Source organism: Magnolia sinica, chromosome 12, assembly GCF_029962835.1.
Source record: "Magnolia sinica isolate HGM2019 chromosome 12, MsV1, whole genome shotgun sequence".
Taxonomy (NCBI): domain Eukaryota; kingdom Viridiplantae; phylum Streptophyta; class Magnoliopsida; order Magnoliales; family Magnoliaceae; genus Magnolia; species Magnolia sinica.
The window spans coordinates 65,514,729-65,533,324 of NC_080584.1; the positions used below are offsets into that span (position 1 = coordinate 65,514,729).

An 18,596-nucleotide genomic window follows, 5' to 3' on the forward strand; every position below is an offset into this window, starting at 1 on the left:
ACTCCGTATCGAACATGGACCGCACGTCGAAAGTCCAATGACCGTGAAACTATACAGTTATATCTGCATTACTGGGCTTGACAACCAACGCAAGAATCAAGCCCAGACTATGTTCAGAAACGCACAACTTGAGCCTAAAACGAAGTGTGTGAGAAACATGAATATCTTTAGAAAACGTATTGAAACTTAAGTGAATTGGACCGTTCGCTCACACACGAAATTGAGGATTTCAGACCGTCAGTTTCTAACTGAACTTCACCCATGGATTAGAAAAATTTCTCAGCACATATCCGTATAACTGTGGCCCCGATCGAGTGAGTATGACCATTGATCTGACACGGGTCCTCCACAGCTAATCGACCAATCCAATCGCGCCGAAATCACATCTTGGTGTAGATCCATTGTCAGGGAACTTACTCTGTGATGTAAGTGAGTAATGGACCTCCATATGTGCCCTATTTGTCAAAAAACAGCCGCCCTTTGGATATAAATTAAGTATACCATGGTCTTGGGGCCATTTGCATCACTTCTGGGCCTATATATAGCCCTTAAACCACCCCATTCCCATTTCATACGAATTTTTCTAACCCTAGGAGAGAGAAGAGAGAAAACAAGAGAAAAGAGTGACGAGAGAAGTGAGAGTTCGGGAGATCGTTGCTGGGACTCCTTCCCATAACTCCACGCACTAAATTGCCTTCCTGTTTCGCTACACAATAATTTTAGGATTCGATTTGGGTAAGAAATCCTAACCCTAATCTTGATTTAGGGATCCAAACAGAGTAATCGAGGAAATAGCTAACCGATTTCATTGTTTAGGTACCCGTCGTTCTGTATTCGGGAACGTAGTGTTTGGATCGAGTTCGAATCGAGTATTCCGACGAAAGGTGTGGACTATAAGCGTTTATGTTATGGTTTTCAATGCTTTTAATGTCAGTAATGATTTATGTCTGACTTGATTGCTATCATTTGATCTTAGTTACACCATTTTCGATATAATAGACATGTGTGAACTATGTTGAAACAAATATGCATCCTATGAGTTTGTTGAAATGTTTGATTCAACGTGGAATTGTATTTGTGCTTGTCGTGGCTTCTAATCTAATATTCATGTTTGTCATTTGCTTGATGACCTCTTTTGTGTAAGGAATTGCTATAGTTCATGTCGTAACTAATCTAGTCTATGTATTTACTAATGTGTAGTCTAAGTGTTTGATAAAATGTCTAAATGAGAAATTGTTTATGAGTTGTATCTAATAAGGGTATTGAGATAGGATTCTCGATTTCCTTATCCATATGTATAGTTTCCTTCACGATATCTTAATTTCATTTACACGATTTATGGACCAAATGCAAATGGTTGGTAACATGTTCAATGTGTTTGATAAAATGCTCAAATGAGAAATTGATTTGGATTGTTTGTTAAATGTTGATATGATCATCACATGTATCTACTTATTACATCTGAGTAAGATTAGGGTTACAGTGTGGCCCAAGCAATCAGTAACAGTCCATGTACAGGTGGCTGAATTAGTCTCACCACAATTGGGCAACTCGACGAATTTGGGTCACATGATGATTGTCGATAGTGGTTAGGCCACAAGGGGTGCTTATACGCTCCATGTCGATTAAGTCAATGTGTGCTCATACCAATCAAACTTTCCAAACAAACCAATTGGCCTATTGTGTGTTTACCATGTATGGACATCACCGCTTGAATCTAAGGTACCACTTGCCAATATAAAAGCCCATTTCAACCATGGTACCACGATCCGCTAAGACTCATGAGCCGGACGTGGTGGTACAGGACATCGTGGTCGAGCTGTCGGCCTACGCTGGGGTGACGAGCCTCCCCGTAGTGACTAATGAGTAACCCAAACTTGTGAGCCAGGTATGGTGGTATGGGACACCATGTTCGAGCTGTCGGCCTACGCTAAGGTGACGAGCCTTCCCATAGTGATCGCGAGTATAAACTTTTGAATTTGCTTATCGACTACTATTTCATTAGGGGTGATGCCCTATAACTTGCCTATTGTATGTAGTTAGCTAGGATTGACGACCCTAGATGGATCCTTCATTTGGGTTAATGATATAAAGGGAGGTACCTTAGCTTCCTGAATCTACTGTATGAATAAGCTTAATTAAGTGCTCGGCTAACACGACCATGCACCGCATTGCATGTGCTTTGGCGAGGAAGTTACACTTTAAGGAGGTTGTCATGCGCGAACTTGGTTGTCAGAGTCACTTGTGAGGGAGCTTTGTGCGAGGGTATGCATCATTACTGCACACGATTCCTGCATTAACAAGAGTAAGTAGGAAGTGATTGTTGTATTGCTTTATCATTACTGCTGGATTGACTTGATAATATGTTATCCTTTGCCTTGTAGTACCACTGAGTTGATCACTCACTCCCACCTGGGGACGGTGTTTTAAAACACCAACCAGACTCTATTGTAAATGCAGGAGATGATGGAGTTATGCGGCTGAGTTGGACTTCATAGATGAGGAGGAGGAATTCTTCTATGTTCAGCTATCAAGCGGGTCTATGTAGACTTCGTGCTGATTCAGCGGGATTACAGGGACACATGGGCTAGTTGGACACCTACATTTTGACATTTTGTATATTTTGAAATAAACCTTATATATATTAAACCATGTTACATCATCATGCTTTGGAGGTTGTGAAACACTTACATACTTAAATATATATGTTTCAGTTTCTGCTTGCTTAATTTAATTATATCAGGAGCATGATATGTTGTTTTAGTATAATCTCACTCATGTTTGACTCATTAATATGGACTTATCCATGTTGCATAAGTGATGCACCGTATCTCGGGAGTAGAGCTTTGCTCGACCCTCGAAATCCGGGGAGTTACAAATATGGATTTTGTTCATGGGGCAAGTGGGGCCTACCGGTTGATGGTATGAACCCTATTTTGGGCCCTAGGTTTGGCCAATGGCCCACTATGATGCATATATGAATTCCATGAAGGGGTCATTCTCCATGGACCCCATCATGATGTTTATTTTTATTGTAAGGAGGTCATCCAAACCTTGCAATTTGTTAGTGGGAAAGGGACGTCCACCATTGATTTTGATGATTTGAGGGCCCACATGTGGTGGGACCCATTAGATGTATGCTTTGTATCATGTATAGGGAAGGCTCATAGTGGCGGAACCCCACCCTTCCACACGTTCTCTCTCTCTCTCTCTCTCTCTCTCTCTCTCTCTCTCTCTCTCTCTGATTGTGGACCGCCTTGATGTAGGCCTAATTGGACAATCTAGACATCCAGCAGGTGGGATGGCCTTGCTGTCCACCCTACTGGACTATCAGCCTGGTTGGACCGTTTGGATGACAGGAAAACCCCAAATGCCAGCTTAATCTCCAGCCATGTGGACCCCACCTTGATGTATGTATGGTGTCCAGACCATCCAACACGGTCCAGTGCATGGGACGGTGGGACCCTCCTCCTGTATGCGTATTATCCACACCGTCCAGCATCATCCAGTACATGGGACGATGGGACCCACCTGCTGTATGCATATTATCCACACTATCCAGCATCGTTTAGTGCATGGGGCGGTGGGATCCACCATGATGTATGCATTTTATATCCCTGTTATCCATCTGGTGGGGCCCATTCGACAGGTGTAGGCCCACCATGTGGTGTATTTCATCTAGAGCATCCATTGCTGGACTGCCAGCAAACCCACTGAGATGTATTTTTATCCAAGCCATCCAGCGCTAGTAGGCATGGATGAAAGGGAAACACTAATATTAGCTTGGTCTGTGGGGCTCTGGGCCACCACGTGGACCCACCTTAATGTATATGGTGTATCCACATCGTCCGGCAGGTGGACGGTGGGATCCACCTTGATGCATGCGTTCTGTCCACACTGTCCAGTCCAGTAAGGGACGGTGGGGCCCACATTGATGTATATGTTGTATCTCCACACCGTCCAACATCTGGACGTGGGACCCACCCTGCACGTGTGGTGCCCACACCGTCCAACTGGGACGGTGGGACCCAACAATGATGTATGTATTATATCTACACCGTCCATCTGTGTGGCCCACCTGCTGTATGTGCAAGGTCCACCTGCCATACGTGCAGGGCCCATCTGCTATGTGTGGGGCCCACTTGCTGATGTGAGGCCCATTGCTAATGTATGTGGCCCATTGTGATGCATGCGGCCCACACATTGTATATATGGGGCCCATTGTACATGTGAGGCCCATTGTATGTGTGAAGCTCATTGTGATGTGCAAAGCCCATGTGATGAGGCCCATTGTGAAGTATGAGGCCCATGTGCAAGGCCCATTGAGATGTGTAAGGCCTATGTGTAAGGCCCATTGCATGTGTGAGGCTCACCCTGGTGTGTATGATGCACACTATTCATTAAATTATACGGACCATGGGCTGTCTTGAGAGGCCCACCATGACGTGTGTAGTACACACACTACCCATCTAGTTCTAGATATTTAGAGGGCCGAGGGCCCTGTTATGATACCGATCCCAATCCTAAGTGGACCACACCTTAAGGGCAATAGTTGTTAAATATCCACCATTGCAAACCTCCCTAGGGCCCACTATAAATCCACTACCTATCTTTCCTTTGATTTGGGCCACCCCAAACCATTGAGCCCCATTAATGTTAGTACTACCCGTCTTTCTTATTGGGCTAACCCAAACCGTTGGACCCCCATTGATGTTGTTGCTTTCCACTACACCTTATAAGATTACACAACCTTAAAGCCCACCTTGTGTACCTACCGGCCCCCATAGGGAAGCCCAGTTTATTGTATGCTAGAGAGGGTGAGGAAGCCCACTTGTTGTACTTAGGCTCGTCCTCTTAACTCACCTTGTTGTATACCCGCTTGACTCACCCCGTGAGATATGTCGTACCTTTGTAATCAGTTTCTAGGACCTCAATGTTATGTATGTATCGTCCACACCGTCTATTTACCTTTTTAGACGAGTGTGAGGCCCCTCCTTGACGTTAGTGTGTCACCTAAGTTATCCATTGTTTGTAGGAGAGTACATCACCATCCCTTGTCGTAGATGGAAGAATATGTGGTATCAGATTTGGTATATCCACTGTTGTAGTTTATCTTGATTCATGGGATAAATCTACTGTCCTTTCAGTGGACCCCACCTCAGGATACATGATACATTAGTGCCTTAAGTAGGTTAGAATAGTCTAACATGGGTCGTACCATATAGACTACTTCATGCCTAGTGGGGCGTATCATTCCGCCCCTACTCTTTGCATGTGATATACTAGCTAAGACCGGTTATTGTTTGTTTACATCTGATAATCATGCTAGTATACTTACCCTAGTGGGACGCACTGAGAACATGCTTAGTATTACATCATGATACATGCCCATGCGGTTAATTGTATGCCTGTTATGAGGAATGACTTATCATAGCATATGTCATTGGGTTGAGATGTTCAGGGGACTCCTTGTGAGATAGAATTGTCCCACATGATCGTGTAGTACGGGCAGGTTTGATGTATGACTGGAGGGTATGACTCATCCATCTCGCATTTTGTATGGCATGATCACTTTACACCCTAACGACATCAGGGCTGTGGCCTCCACAGGCATATCATGAATGGCTAGATGGTACACCAAAAATATTTAAGACTCAATATATGGGCACGTTCGATGTCCGTGGGTGAAAGCCCCTAAACCCACGTGGCGAGGGGATGGTCAAGTGTCTAAACCGAGTGAATACATGAGCGCACGAGTGCCGAATACTAGTAGGTCGCGTCTCCCATTGTGTTGTGGTCGGTTGTGAAAGGAGTGCGGCCTTATCAGCCCGAGAGTAGGGGCAAAGCTAGGCTGAGTTTGACCAGCTCATAAATGGGTCTGCTATCGACGTGCTGGGTAGATATTGACAGACTACTGAACAGGCGGATAGTGAGGTCTTTTCCACTTGCATGACTGCGTGTCCAGTTTCTGAGGTAATCTGGTATAGAGTATACTAGATCTGGTATAGAGTGTACTAGACCCCAATGATATTATAGAGATGTACGGTATTGACATGTGGACTTACCGAGTAGAAGTTTCGTACTCACATTGTACTCATTTATTCAGTATCCACTCGAGCTAGTGGTGCGCAACTAAATCATTATGTGTACCTTCGCAATGACTATGATTTCTATTGGGTACGTGACCAACCTAAGATCAAGAGTTTACCACATTGAGTCTAGCAATCCAAATTTAGACATGGGATTGGTTTGGATAGAAGTCCCTTGTGATGCACCCCACAATATGCTACACCACGTACTATCATCCCACCTACACACTCTAGCCTTATCATCTCTTATGCATTGCATCCTCAGCATATGACATCTGGCTTATTATGTCTTTGCATCACATAGTCTGGATAAGGCTGACGGTATTTATGAACTTGCTAGTATTTCTGTTTACTCTGATATTATACAATTTATGGATTGACAATATTTGCGCTTACTCTGATATTGTATGCTTAGCACATGTGTTGCACATACACACACACACCCTCTAAGCTTTGTAGTAAGCTTATGCACAACCATTGCATGGAGGTGATGATTAGGTCGCATCAACATTGGGGCAGGAGCTTGTGCTAGAGCTTTGAAGTTTTTGTTTCATATATGTATTTCCCTTTTGGCATTGTACTCGAATGATTTTATTAGTGGATATGTGGTGATGATATTTTTGTGACTTGGTTATGCTTGTGGTTATACTCCTTTACAAAAAAAAAATCATACTGAAAATCCTCCTTGTGGGATCCTAGGATCAGAATCTCGCATATGGGTGCCGGGAGCCGAGAATATGGTACTACAGAGGCTGTCGGTGCCAGATTCGACGATCGGAAATTCTGTGAGCTCGGTTTTCGAGTTTGGGGTGTGACAAGAATAACATAGTTGAGCTAAATATAACACTTACTATTTTTGGACGAAAACCATGAGATTTAGTAGAAATCATAACCGTCTATAAATAGTAAGTTTACTATTTACTATTTATAGTAAGTCGCGATTTCTAGGAGTTTTAGTCATAGTATGATTCCAAAACTTCTTCCTTGGGTTTATGTTATTATTTAAGAGGTTTTAAGCTCATTTTTCATCATCAATCAAATTATTACAAATTTTATTAGAATTATTTTATATTTTCTATCTCTCCTCGTGGATTCGAGATATTTCTATGAGTCCAGAGAAGTTTCATGGATTCGGAACAACTATCCCTATAAGGAATATAGTGCCTGACCTCTACACGTCCTCCCCTCTATCATTGATCCATCTAATAGTGTATGGAGAGGGGTGCTTCCCTACCTTTAGTTGTTTCTCTTCCACTATATTCTTTGATATAATATTATCACTAATCTCACCATCTACAATCATATCATAGATCGTTTGATTCACGATGCACTTCGTTTAAAAGATGTGTACTACTACGGATATATTTTTATCTTTGATGTATATAATAGCTTTCGCAAGATTAGAGTGGTGGCCTACATTTCGTCATCGATGTCATACCACAAACATGATGATTGTGGGCTCCATCGTTGGTCTAGGGTTGATGATTATTACAGACATGGGTCTGTTCTAAGGCCTTTGTCAAATGGTTGATTATCCTTGCATGGTTCGCAGAATCTTCCGTTAGAAAGCTTCAAATGTTGTCGTTGCAATAAAATTATTCTATTGAGCATTGTCGATGAGGTTGTTGCTCAAACCATTGTTAAATGCCATCGAATTCAGGAAAAAAAAAAAAAAAAAACAAACAAACAAACAAACCTCGCTCTGATACTAACTTACATTGGAAAAGATGTAAAATAATTCGAAGAAGATCACCGTTTTCCTTTAGCAAACAAAGCCTTAAATATCCACAAGGTAATTCTTGAATCCAAAACATAAAAAAGGAAAAATTCAAAATTGTATTGAGAAATGATGTTAAGACTTCTTGATTATATTACTTATAAAGAAAAAAAAAATCCTAATTCATTTAGAAGTTATTCGAAATAGCAAAACTCTTAATTACTCGAAATAATAAAACTTTTCTAAAGCCTAATTTATTAAAAATAAAAAGTTCATATAAATCCTACTAGAGCATTTCCAACTTAATTGTAATTAATTTCTTAAAAAGAGGTAAAAATTTTAAAACTTCAAGAATAAGCAAATACAATGGAAATAAAAAAAAAAAATAGTTATATGTGTGTGTGTGTGTGTGTGTGTGGGAAAAGGTACTATACGCTCGACCGTATTATACCTTCTATAAGGTTGAGTGCTAGCGGCACATTATTCGTCAGATGGTGAAAATTTTAAGCAAGCCGGGAAATTTTATAGGCCCACAATGGAATTTATGTGCGGGCCTTTGGTTGTTGGAAGATCATGTGTTTGGATTCTATGTAGGGCCCACTATGATGTTTGTGATAAATCCAACTCATCCATCCATTTTTCAAAATCATTTTAGGGCATGAGACCAAAAATGAGGAGGATCGAAAAATTATATGGTCCACATGAGAGGAAACAGTGGAAATCTAGTGACCACCATTGAAACATTCATATGGCTACAAAAGTTTTGTATCGGTTTTTATTCATAGTGTTTTCATTTCATCTTAGTGAAAATGACCTTATAAACAGTTTGGATGGAATATACACACTAAGGTGGAGCCTAGGAAGGTTTCAACGGTAAGCATTCCTTTCCCCACTGTTTCATCTCGTATGGCCCACTTGAATTTTGGATCCTCCTCATTTTTGGTATAGTGTCCTAAAATGATATTTAAAAACAAATGGATGGATTGGATTTCACACAAAGATCACAGTTGGCCCCACACAGAATTCTTCCGCTGATCTTCACGGGAAATGCTTTAGCAGGAAATCCGCGTCCCTGGGTTTTGAGTTTGGGAAATGGACTCGCTACTCCCCCGCCACCGGCCAATGGCAAGTGGCCAGTGCTATGTGGGCCCCACCATGAAGTATGTGTTTCATCTACGCTGTCCATCCATTTTTCCATCTAATTTAAGGACATGACAAGAAATCTCACTTTTACCGACGAAAATTTTCGTCGTTAAAAGCCAAATTTTCGTAGGTAAAAAGTTTTACCGACGAAAATTTTCTTCGGTAAATTCGTCGGTAAAAGACCGATAGAAAAGGCTTTTGCCAACGAAAATTTGAATCGTTGGCAAAGGCAAGATTTTTACCGACGAATTTTTTCGTCAGTAAAAAATAAGTTAAAAACTTTTACCGAAGATTTTTTTCATAGGTGTAAATATTTACAAAACTTTTACCGACAAATTTTTTGTCTGTAAAAAATAGATAAAAAACTTTTACCGACGATTTTTTTCATAGGTAAAAATATTTACAAATCTTTTACCGACGAATTTTTTTGTCGGTAAAAAATAAGTACAAAACTTTTACTGACAATTCTTTTCGTAGGTATAAATATGTAGAAAACTTTTATCGACGAATGTTTTCGTTGGTAAAAAATAAGTAAAAAACTTTTACCGATGAGTTTTTCTGTAGGTAAAAATATTTTAAAAACTTTTACAGACGAATTCTTTCGTCTGTAATAAATAAGTAAAAAACTTTTACCTACGAAAATATTTACAAAACTTTTACTAACAAATTGTTTCGTTGGTAAAAAATAAGTAAAAAACTTTCAGAGACTTTTACCTCTGAAAATTTTCGTAGGTAAAAAATGTGGATGAGACTTTCTGCGAAAATTTTCGTAGGTAAAAACATGGATGAGACTTTTTACCTACGAAATATTTCGTAGGTAAAAGTCTCTCTCTCTTTTTTTTCAATATTCCAGTACAAAATTCCTGATATACACCTGTTACAATATATTTCATCATATTCTTCCTGATATACACCTATTATAGAATATATTTCATCATATTCACATTCACATCTATCTAAACCCAAACTACTTAAATCCATCCAAACATAAACTACATTCATCCAAACATAAACTACATCCATTCAAACATAAACAATCTTATCCACATTACATTCATCTACGCATAAATACATATAAGTTTAACATCATAAATAAAATATAAAAAAACTATTCATAGCCTATTTCCTGGTGGGGCTTACAAAATTCAGTTTGGTGAACACATCGCCGACTGTGCACACACACCTAGTCCCTTACTCATGCCTTCATGGTAGATTCAAAATAGTTTCAATACAAGGTCATGAGTTTAAGTACCCATTGTGGTCATAAGTGACTCTGGTGTGTGAGTGTGTATTAAAAGAAAAAGAAAGAAAGAAAATGCTAATTTATCTTTTGGGTTGAGCCTAATGGTACTTGGTGATTTCTCATCAGGTAGAAATTATTATTAGTTGTTTTTAGAAAGGTGAGATTAGGCCACTTATAATTATATTAACATGATAAAATGTTGTACGTATATTTGAGCAGACACCACAAAATAAACAATCTTATGAAAAAAAAATAAATGAAAAGAGAAAGAATATATGAGAGGTGATCCTTAGCTCCTTCGATGGATTTAAGCTACATGTGCCCTACCCAACTTCCTATATAGAGCAGTTATATGGGTCTTGGAATAATGTTGGTGACAAATCCACCTTGTCTATTAATATTATCATATTGTGTTAGGACATGACTCTAAAAATGAGATAAATCCAAATCTCAAATAATCTATGCTATAAGAGAGAGTGGAGATGGAAATATATGCATTGTGATGCTTGAGTTCGAGTATGCTTGCCAACAAAGCAAGATTTTCTTATTTGTTGCCATGTGATTGGACTGCATTATTACATCAATCGGGATCGGGTTTGGGATCAGGTTTAGGTTTGGGTTTTCAAGTTCAGGTTTAGGTTTAGGTTAGGGAGTTGAGATTATGATTAGGTGTAGGTTTAGGTTTAGGGATTTGAGAATACATTTAGGTCTTAGGTTTAGGTTTAGGTTTTAGGTTATAGGTTTAGGTTTAGGTTTTAGGCTTAGGTTAAGGTTAAGTTATAGGTTATAAGTTTAGGTTATAGGTTATAGGTTATAGTTTAAGGTTTAGGTTATAGGTTTTGGTTTAGGTTAAGGTTATAGGTTTAGGTTTAGGTTAAGTTTTAGGTTTAGGTTATAGGTTTAAGTTAAGGTTTAGGTTTAGGTTATAGGTTATAGGTTATAGCTTTAGGGAATCGAGAATAGGTTAAGGTTTAGGTTTAGGAAATCGGGTTCGGGTTCGGGATCGGGTTTAGGATTGAATTTTCAAGTTTAGGTTTAGGTTTAGGTTAGGGAGTTGAGATTAGGATTAGGTGTAGGTTTAGGTTTAGGGATTTGAGAATACATTTAGCTTTTAGGTTTAGGTTTAGATTTAGGTTTTAGGTTTAGGTTTAGGTTATAAGTGTAGGTTATAGGTTTAGGTTTAGGTTAGGTTATAGGTTAAGGTTTAGGGAATTGAGTTTAGGTTATAGGTTATAGGTTTAGGTTTCGGTTAGGTTATAGGTTAAGGTTTAGGGAATTGAGTTTAGGTTATAGGTTATAGGTTTAGGCTATAGGTTATACGTTATAGGTTAAGATTTAGGTTATAGGTTAAGGTTTAGGTTTAGGCTATAGGTTTAGGTTTAGGTTATAGGTTTTGGGATTTGAGAATAGGTTTAGGTTATAATTATAGGTTTAGGTTAATGTTGCAGGTTATAAGTTAAAGTTAATGTTGTAGGTTATAGGTTTAGTTTTAGGGATTTGAGAATCCATTTACATTTTAGGTTTAGGTTTAGGTTTTACGTTTAGGTTAAGGTTACAGGTTTAGGTTTAGGTTCTGGTTTAGGTTATAAGTGTAGGTTATAGGTTTGGGTTTAGGTTTTGGTTTAGGTTATAAGTTTAGGTTTAGGTTAGGTTATAGGTTAAGGTTTGGGGAATTGAGTTTAGGTTATAGGTTATAGGTTAAGTTTTAGGTTATAGGTTAAGGTTTAGGTTTAGGTTTAGGTTATAGGTTTAGGTTTAGGTTAAAGTTATATGTTAAGGTTATAGGCTATAGGTTTAGGTTTAGGTTACAAGTGTAGGTTATAGGTTTAGGTTTAGGTTAGGTTATAGGTTAAGGTTTAGGGAATTGAGTTTAGGTTATAGGTTATAAGTTTAGGTTATAGGTTATACGTTATATGTTAAGGTTTAGGTTATAGGTTCAGGTTTAGATTTAGGTTATAGGTTTAGATTTAAGTTATCGGTTTTTGGATTTGAGAATAGGTTTAGGTTATAACTATAGGTTTAGGTTAATGTTGTAGGTTATAAGTTTATCTTAATGTTATAGGTTATAGGTTTAGGTTTAGGGATTTGAGAATACATTTACGCTTTAGGTTTAGGTTTTACGTTTAGGTTAAGGTTGCAGGTTTAGGTTTAGGTTTTGGTTTAGGTTATAAGTGTAGGTTATAGGTCTAGGTTTAGGTTAGGTTATAGGTTAAGGTGTAGGGAATTAAGTTTAGGTTATAGGTTATAGGTTATAGGTTTATGTTATAGGTTAAGGTTTAGGTTATATGTTAAGGTTAAGGTTTAGGTTTAGGTTTAGGTTATAGGTTTAGGTTTAGGTTAAGGTTATAGGTTAAGGTTATAGGTTATAGGTATAGGTTTAGGTTATAAGTGTAGGTTATAGCACTACAAGAAATCCCACTTTAAGCGACGAAAATTTGTCGCTAAAAGCCAAATTTTCGTAGCTAAAGAGTTTTAGCAACGAAAATTTTCATCGCTAAATTCGTCGCTAAAAGACCGACACAGAAGGGTTTTATCGGCGAAAAATTCGAATCGTTGCCAAAGGCAAACTTTTTAGCGACGAAAATTTTTGTCACTAAAAAAACTATACAAGACTTTTAGCAGCGAAAATTTTTGCTGCTAAAAATAATCGTTCCACTTTTAGCGACGAAAAGTTTCGTCGCTAAAAAACTTCACAGGACTTTTAGCAGTGAAAATTTTCGCTACTAAAAATATTCATTTCACTTTTAGCGACGAAACTTTTCGTCGCTAAAAAACTTCACTGGACTTTTAGCAGTGAAAATTTTCGCTGCTAAAAATATTCATTCCGCTTTTAGAGATGAAACATTTCGTCACTAAAAAAATTTACAACACTTTTAGCAGCGAAAATGTTCGCTGCTAAAAATATACGTTCTACTTTTAGCGATAAAAATTTTTGTCGCTAAAAAAACTTACAAGACTTTTAGCAACGAAAGTATTTGGTGGTAAAAAATATTCCTTCAACTTTTAGCGACGAAAATTTTTGTTGCTAAAAATAATTACAATAGTTAGACTTTTAGCAACGAAAGTTTTCGATATTTACAAAACTTTTACCTACGAAAAAAGTCTCTTTAAAAAAAAAAAAATATTCTAGGATAAAATTGCTGGAATATTTTTCTTGATATACACCTGTTACAATATATTCATATTTCATCATATTCTTCCTAATATACACCTATTATATAATATAATTCATTATATTCACATTCACATCCATATAAACCCAAACTAGCCATCCAAACATAAAAGTACATTCATCCAAACACAAACAATCTTATCCACATCACATAGAGCTCAGAGAAGTTATTAAGAATAGAAATATGACCAAATGACAATAAGCCAACTTATAAAAATAAATGGTTGAAATTTTTAAACCAAATTATCATTATGGTTTCAAGGAGGGTCCATTTATCTCCCCAATGTTGAGTCATTTCAAAAGCAAAGCATTAGCAAAAAGCCAAAAACCAAACAATAGTATTGCAAAGGACCAGTGCAGCTAAGTTACAGTGAAGACAGCACACAGAGAAATCGAGAAATTACAACGATTGCTTTATGGGAGGTAAAGAGCACTAAGTACAATGCAGCTGAAGTCTTCACATATTGGTATATAGCAAAGTGTAGAAATTTGCACATGAAGACACCCTTGACTTGCAACAACTAATAGATAGGGCTAAAATGTTTAGATCTTATGGCCTTATGACAATGATAGCCAAGAATAGATTGCAAAGTTTAAGTTACACAAACCTTCACATTATTGCAAGACTTAATTAGTCCCTTTCATTCCCACTCAACTGCACACATGGTTTATGGATGGTTCATTCCCACTCAACTGTACACATGTTTTTATGGATGGTGAATCCAGAACTATACATCTGATGAGTCATAATGCATGTGGTTGTCCAATGCTACAGTACACGAGGATTGAGTTCATGTTCTGATGATTTCCTTACGTGTTTGGCAAGAAAAAAACAAAAAACCTGGCTTAAAATGGTGTTACCTGATACTGAGCTATAACCTTTTCCTGAGAATCTACATACATATGAACCTGCAAAAATCAAGCAACAAGAAACATCTTAATGTGGACATAAAATTTCTTCATATTTCTAACATTTTTGGTTCTCAAACTCTACATCAGAAACTTATGTCAGAAACTTCAGGTTTTCTCAGATTACTCAGCATTGCAAAACTCAAAAAATGATTTAGCCTCAAATTAGACACCAACTTGGTGAAAAAGGCCACCACCAATCCACCAACAAAAAAGGGCATCCACCTAAAATTGGTTGTGAAAACAAACCTGTAGTAGATTTTACTGTTGCTCTGTAAGTTCTCAGCATTGAAAATCTGCAGATCATTGCTAGCATCACTTGATTTCTAGTACTTGAATCTTCATGCACTTGATTTTTTGGCTAGTACAAGAAAGCACCTGAAAGTATTAGTAAAGACACCCAAAGAACAAGTATTTTCCAATTTCTGAAAAAAGAAAAAAAAAATACAATTTGGATTGAAAGATGAGATGGACATATTAACTCCACCTGTCTTCTGCCTATTTTTGAATCAGAACTTATGGGAGTATAGAATTTCTAGAATTTCTCAAGGCTAGGTAGCCTAGAGTGATAAAAATGCAATAAGGGTTCAATTTTAGGCTTCCATATTGGACGTTATCCATTTCAACTCAGTTTTCTGGTTTTTATCTAGTTTGTAGAAAGACATAAAGTGAGATAAATAAATAAAAATAAAAATTGAAACTTGGAATAGAGAACTCATTCCTGGCAAAGAATTAAGATTGAACAGGTTTTGCTTCAGTTTTCTGGGGAAATAAAACAATATATGCATATGGTACATATCACCAATTGTGCCACTCGTTCAGCATTCCCACACTCATGCCAAAATCTGTTCTGGCTCCAGCTGCTAGCTAATGCTACGTCACTACCATGTGTACACAAGTTCACCCTTTCCATTTATAAATGAATAATTTACAATTAAAAGTAAAAATAAATAAAATTTTTGAGTCCCATTTAGCAAGAAAATGTGTGACATTTGTAGCATTTGTTGTCTAAAATGTAGCTACCATTAAAACATGAGCTAGAATTCAAATAGTGCACAATTCTTAATGTCTGGTTCTCATCCACCATATGGCATAAATGCATGGCAAGTTGGCAACCCCAGACAATACAAATTACCCTTTAAAAAAAACAAAGAGCATACAAAATAACAAATTGAGGCCCCATTGTTGAATGTAGCCAAAATCCACACTTGCTTCTGCGATCTTAACAATCTGATATTGCTCATTGAATTCGGGCCTCTAGCCATTTTATTTGCTGAATACCAAACCCATCAAAGAAATGTCATTATAAAAAAAAAACAAAAAACAAAAAAACAAAAAAAATAATAATAAAAAAAAAAATCACAACTATATGTATGTTGAACAAGGCTTTTCATCCATAACCATTAAAACCCATCATATCTTAGTATTTTAAAAATAAATAAATAAATAAATAAATAAATAAAACACACAAATGCAGAGACAGAATAATACACTTTCATGACAAGTCATGCCACAGGCTCACCATTTATATGCAAATAAAAGAAAAGATACATTAGTTACTCGCACCTCAGAAGCAAGCATCCAAGAGGCAGCAATAGCAAAGCGCACATGTATCCCCACCATTTATCTTCCCAACACATGAAGCAATTTATGTGACTTTAAGTTGGACTTCAAAGGAATGGAAATTTGCAAGATGGAGGACTAGTTCCTCATTATGAAATTGTAATGAAAGAATAGGGATCCAAACTGCAATTATATTAATTTAAGTTGGACTTCAAAAGGAATGCAAATTTGACGGCTATTTCTTCGTTATGAATACTACGGTAATTGCAATTTAGTCGATTTCCACTTGATTGAACTCATTATTGCAATTCACTACAACAGTGCAACTGTACAAAGTGTTAACCTTCCAAATCAGAGAAAATGTGAGGACCTGTGCAGGTACAAAATAAAGCACTTGCAAGCAAATCAATGTGCAGCCCAAAGACGTTTACCAACCTTTCCTCCTGGGACATTCCAGAATGGATGCAAATAGATGGGAAATTACACTCCATGAGTAGCTTGTTTAGCTCAGCTACTCTGCTCACACTTTTAACGAAAATGACAACTTGATAAAAATCTGATGCATCTAGGAGGTCATTCAACTTGCAGTTTTTCTCCAACTCACTCAGTTTAATGCAGTGCTTCGGAAAATTAATAAAATGGTCAGAAAATAAGTGCAGAGCAATTACAAAAAAGACAAGAAAACAGAAGGTAATAAAAGAACTCAATGCACATTCAGAAACCATTGAGTACCTGTACGAGACCATGCAGGGTCAACTTGGCCTCATCATCCACATATATCTCCATTGGCTGAAACAGAACAAATGTCAAATTAAAGCAGATTAGGAGCCTCTCCTCAAGCTAATTGAATCCAGTTAGACGATGTGCGGACAACTCTGGGAACCGATTCTGATCCATATCTGACTTGAAGTACTAGCATTATGCTTCCTAACAGAAACTCGTTTAATTCACAACCTTTTAATCCGTATCCTACCCAAAATAGATCCATTAGTAAACAACTGATACTCAACTCCTGATCACAACCTTATGTACTAAACAACCAGGTATACGACAGCTGGGTGACATTGAAGACAGCAGCACAAGTAGGCTATAGAAATAGCTCCAACAATGTAGATGATTAACCATCATTAGCCCAATTAAAATAATTGAAGTTCTAGGTGACCTGTATATTGTATTTCATACTTTTACTAACACAAACCTAGAATTACTAAACTGAAGCATCCTAAGGAAGAAATACCACACCCCCAAAAGTGAACTGGAACATATAGGACCCAGGAAAACATGTCAAAACACACACACACACACACACACACACACACACACACACACACACACACAAAAAGGTTCCAAAGGAAAAGACCAAGCTAATTTGATGAAACTACACACCTGAATTTCCTCATCAAAGGCCACATAACCTTTACTTCATCACTAGAAAGAGCAGCATCCTTCTTGGCTTTCTAACAACAACCACCATTCAAATTCTTTTAGCTCTATGAAATGATAAAGATAGATCTTCACAATGAATCTGCACTCACCTTGAGATCATCAAGATGGTCAAGTATGAAAAATCATGCTTCGTCTTTCAATCTAGAGTAGAAACCTACAAAATTCTTTAGCTTTAGTTCACCGGAAAAGTTTTGATGTGCATCTACAATCTCAAATTCAGGATTCCCATTTCCAACTGTGTCTTCTGAGAAGGCATGCTTGAATTCCCAGTCATTTTCATCCAAATCATCATCACCATTACTAAATCTGAATTCAGGCCCAATTGAGTTGAACTAAATTCATTTGCAGTGGGTTGTCGAGTAGAATTTACAGTGGATATCTGCTCAGCTTGACTGTACATATCTGAAATAAGATCACTAAAAGCACTGCTCCAACCAGAATTGACACCATTGAAGCCATTGCTAACAGAGGTGGTGAGTCCATGAAAAAACCCCCCTTGGGCGTCAAACATATCACCATAATCCGGTTTTCCATATTGCTAAAAGTATATGAAGGAGTGGTTCCTTGACTATGCTCCAACATTTCTTCAATGCCCTGCAACTAAAAATTACTGAATTATCAAATATAGCCAGCATTCTTACAATGCCTGTGCCACAAGACTACAGGCAAACTTCAGTAGTAAATAAAAAGTAGGTGGTACATTTTTTTAAAAATGTGAAGCGTTAAGAGTACATCCTAGCACTAAACCGGGAATAATCAAGGATGAAGCAAGAGCTAGTTAAGAGTACATCCCAGCAGTAAACCAGAAATAATCAAGGATGAAGCAAGAGCTAGTTAAGAGTACATCCCAGCACTAAACCAGAGTACATCCCAACACTAAAAGCACGTCTTCTCTCGATGCCCCCATTTAAAGGTTTCTTACAAAGAGCTCTTGAAAGAAACAAATAGGTTTTCTTTATCCAATTTGATTGGAGTTGGAAGTTGTGGATAAAACCAAGCATTGTATATACAATGAATGAGAGAGCTCCTGCACTGATGCTTCATTTGAGAAATTTCATTTGGCAATCTAGTTGTTGTTTGTGTCACTGTCAAATCTCAAGATGAGTATTTATTTCTTTCCTCCAATAATTTCAAAACCAAAGATAAAAGCTTAAAAGGAAAAAAGAAATTGCAAATGAAAGAGAACTGTTACAGCAATATTGTTCACCATTTAATTTCTCAAGTTGCATTTGGATGACCAAGTAAACTGAATTGCAAATCTGTCAACCAAACAAGTTTTTCTCGTTACTATAAATCTGTCAACCAAACGGCATG

General features: G+C 37.6%; 1 long non-coding RNA gene across 2 annotated transcripts in view; it reads right to left on the bottom strand.

Annotated features, from left to right (window-relative positions):
* LOC131221544 (uncharacterized) overlaps positions 1-18,395 on the bottom strand; it is a 40,599-nt gene extending 22,204 nt beyond the window's left edge. The window contains exons 1-5 of one of the 2 annotated variants that reach the window (XR_009159399.1): positions 17,372-18,395; positions 16,569-16,625; positions 16,272-16,456; positions 14,523-14,634; positions 13,975-14,273 (exon numbers count right to left, since the gene is read on the bottom strand). This is a non-coding gene — a long non-coding RNA (uncharacterized LOC131221544). Of the gene's footprint in view, positions 1-13,974; positions 14,274-14,522; positions 14,635-16,271; positions 16,457-16,568; positions 16,626-17,371 lie in introns of those variants that run through there. The other variant, XR_009159400.1, reaches the window with a different exon arrangement.
* Between the last annotated feature and the right edge of the window lie 201 nt (positions 18,396-18,596).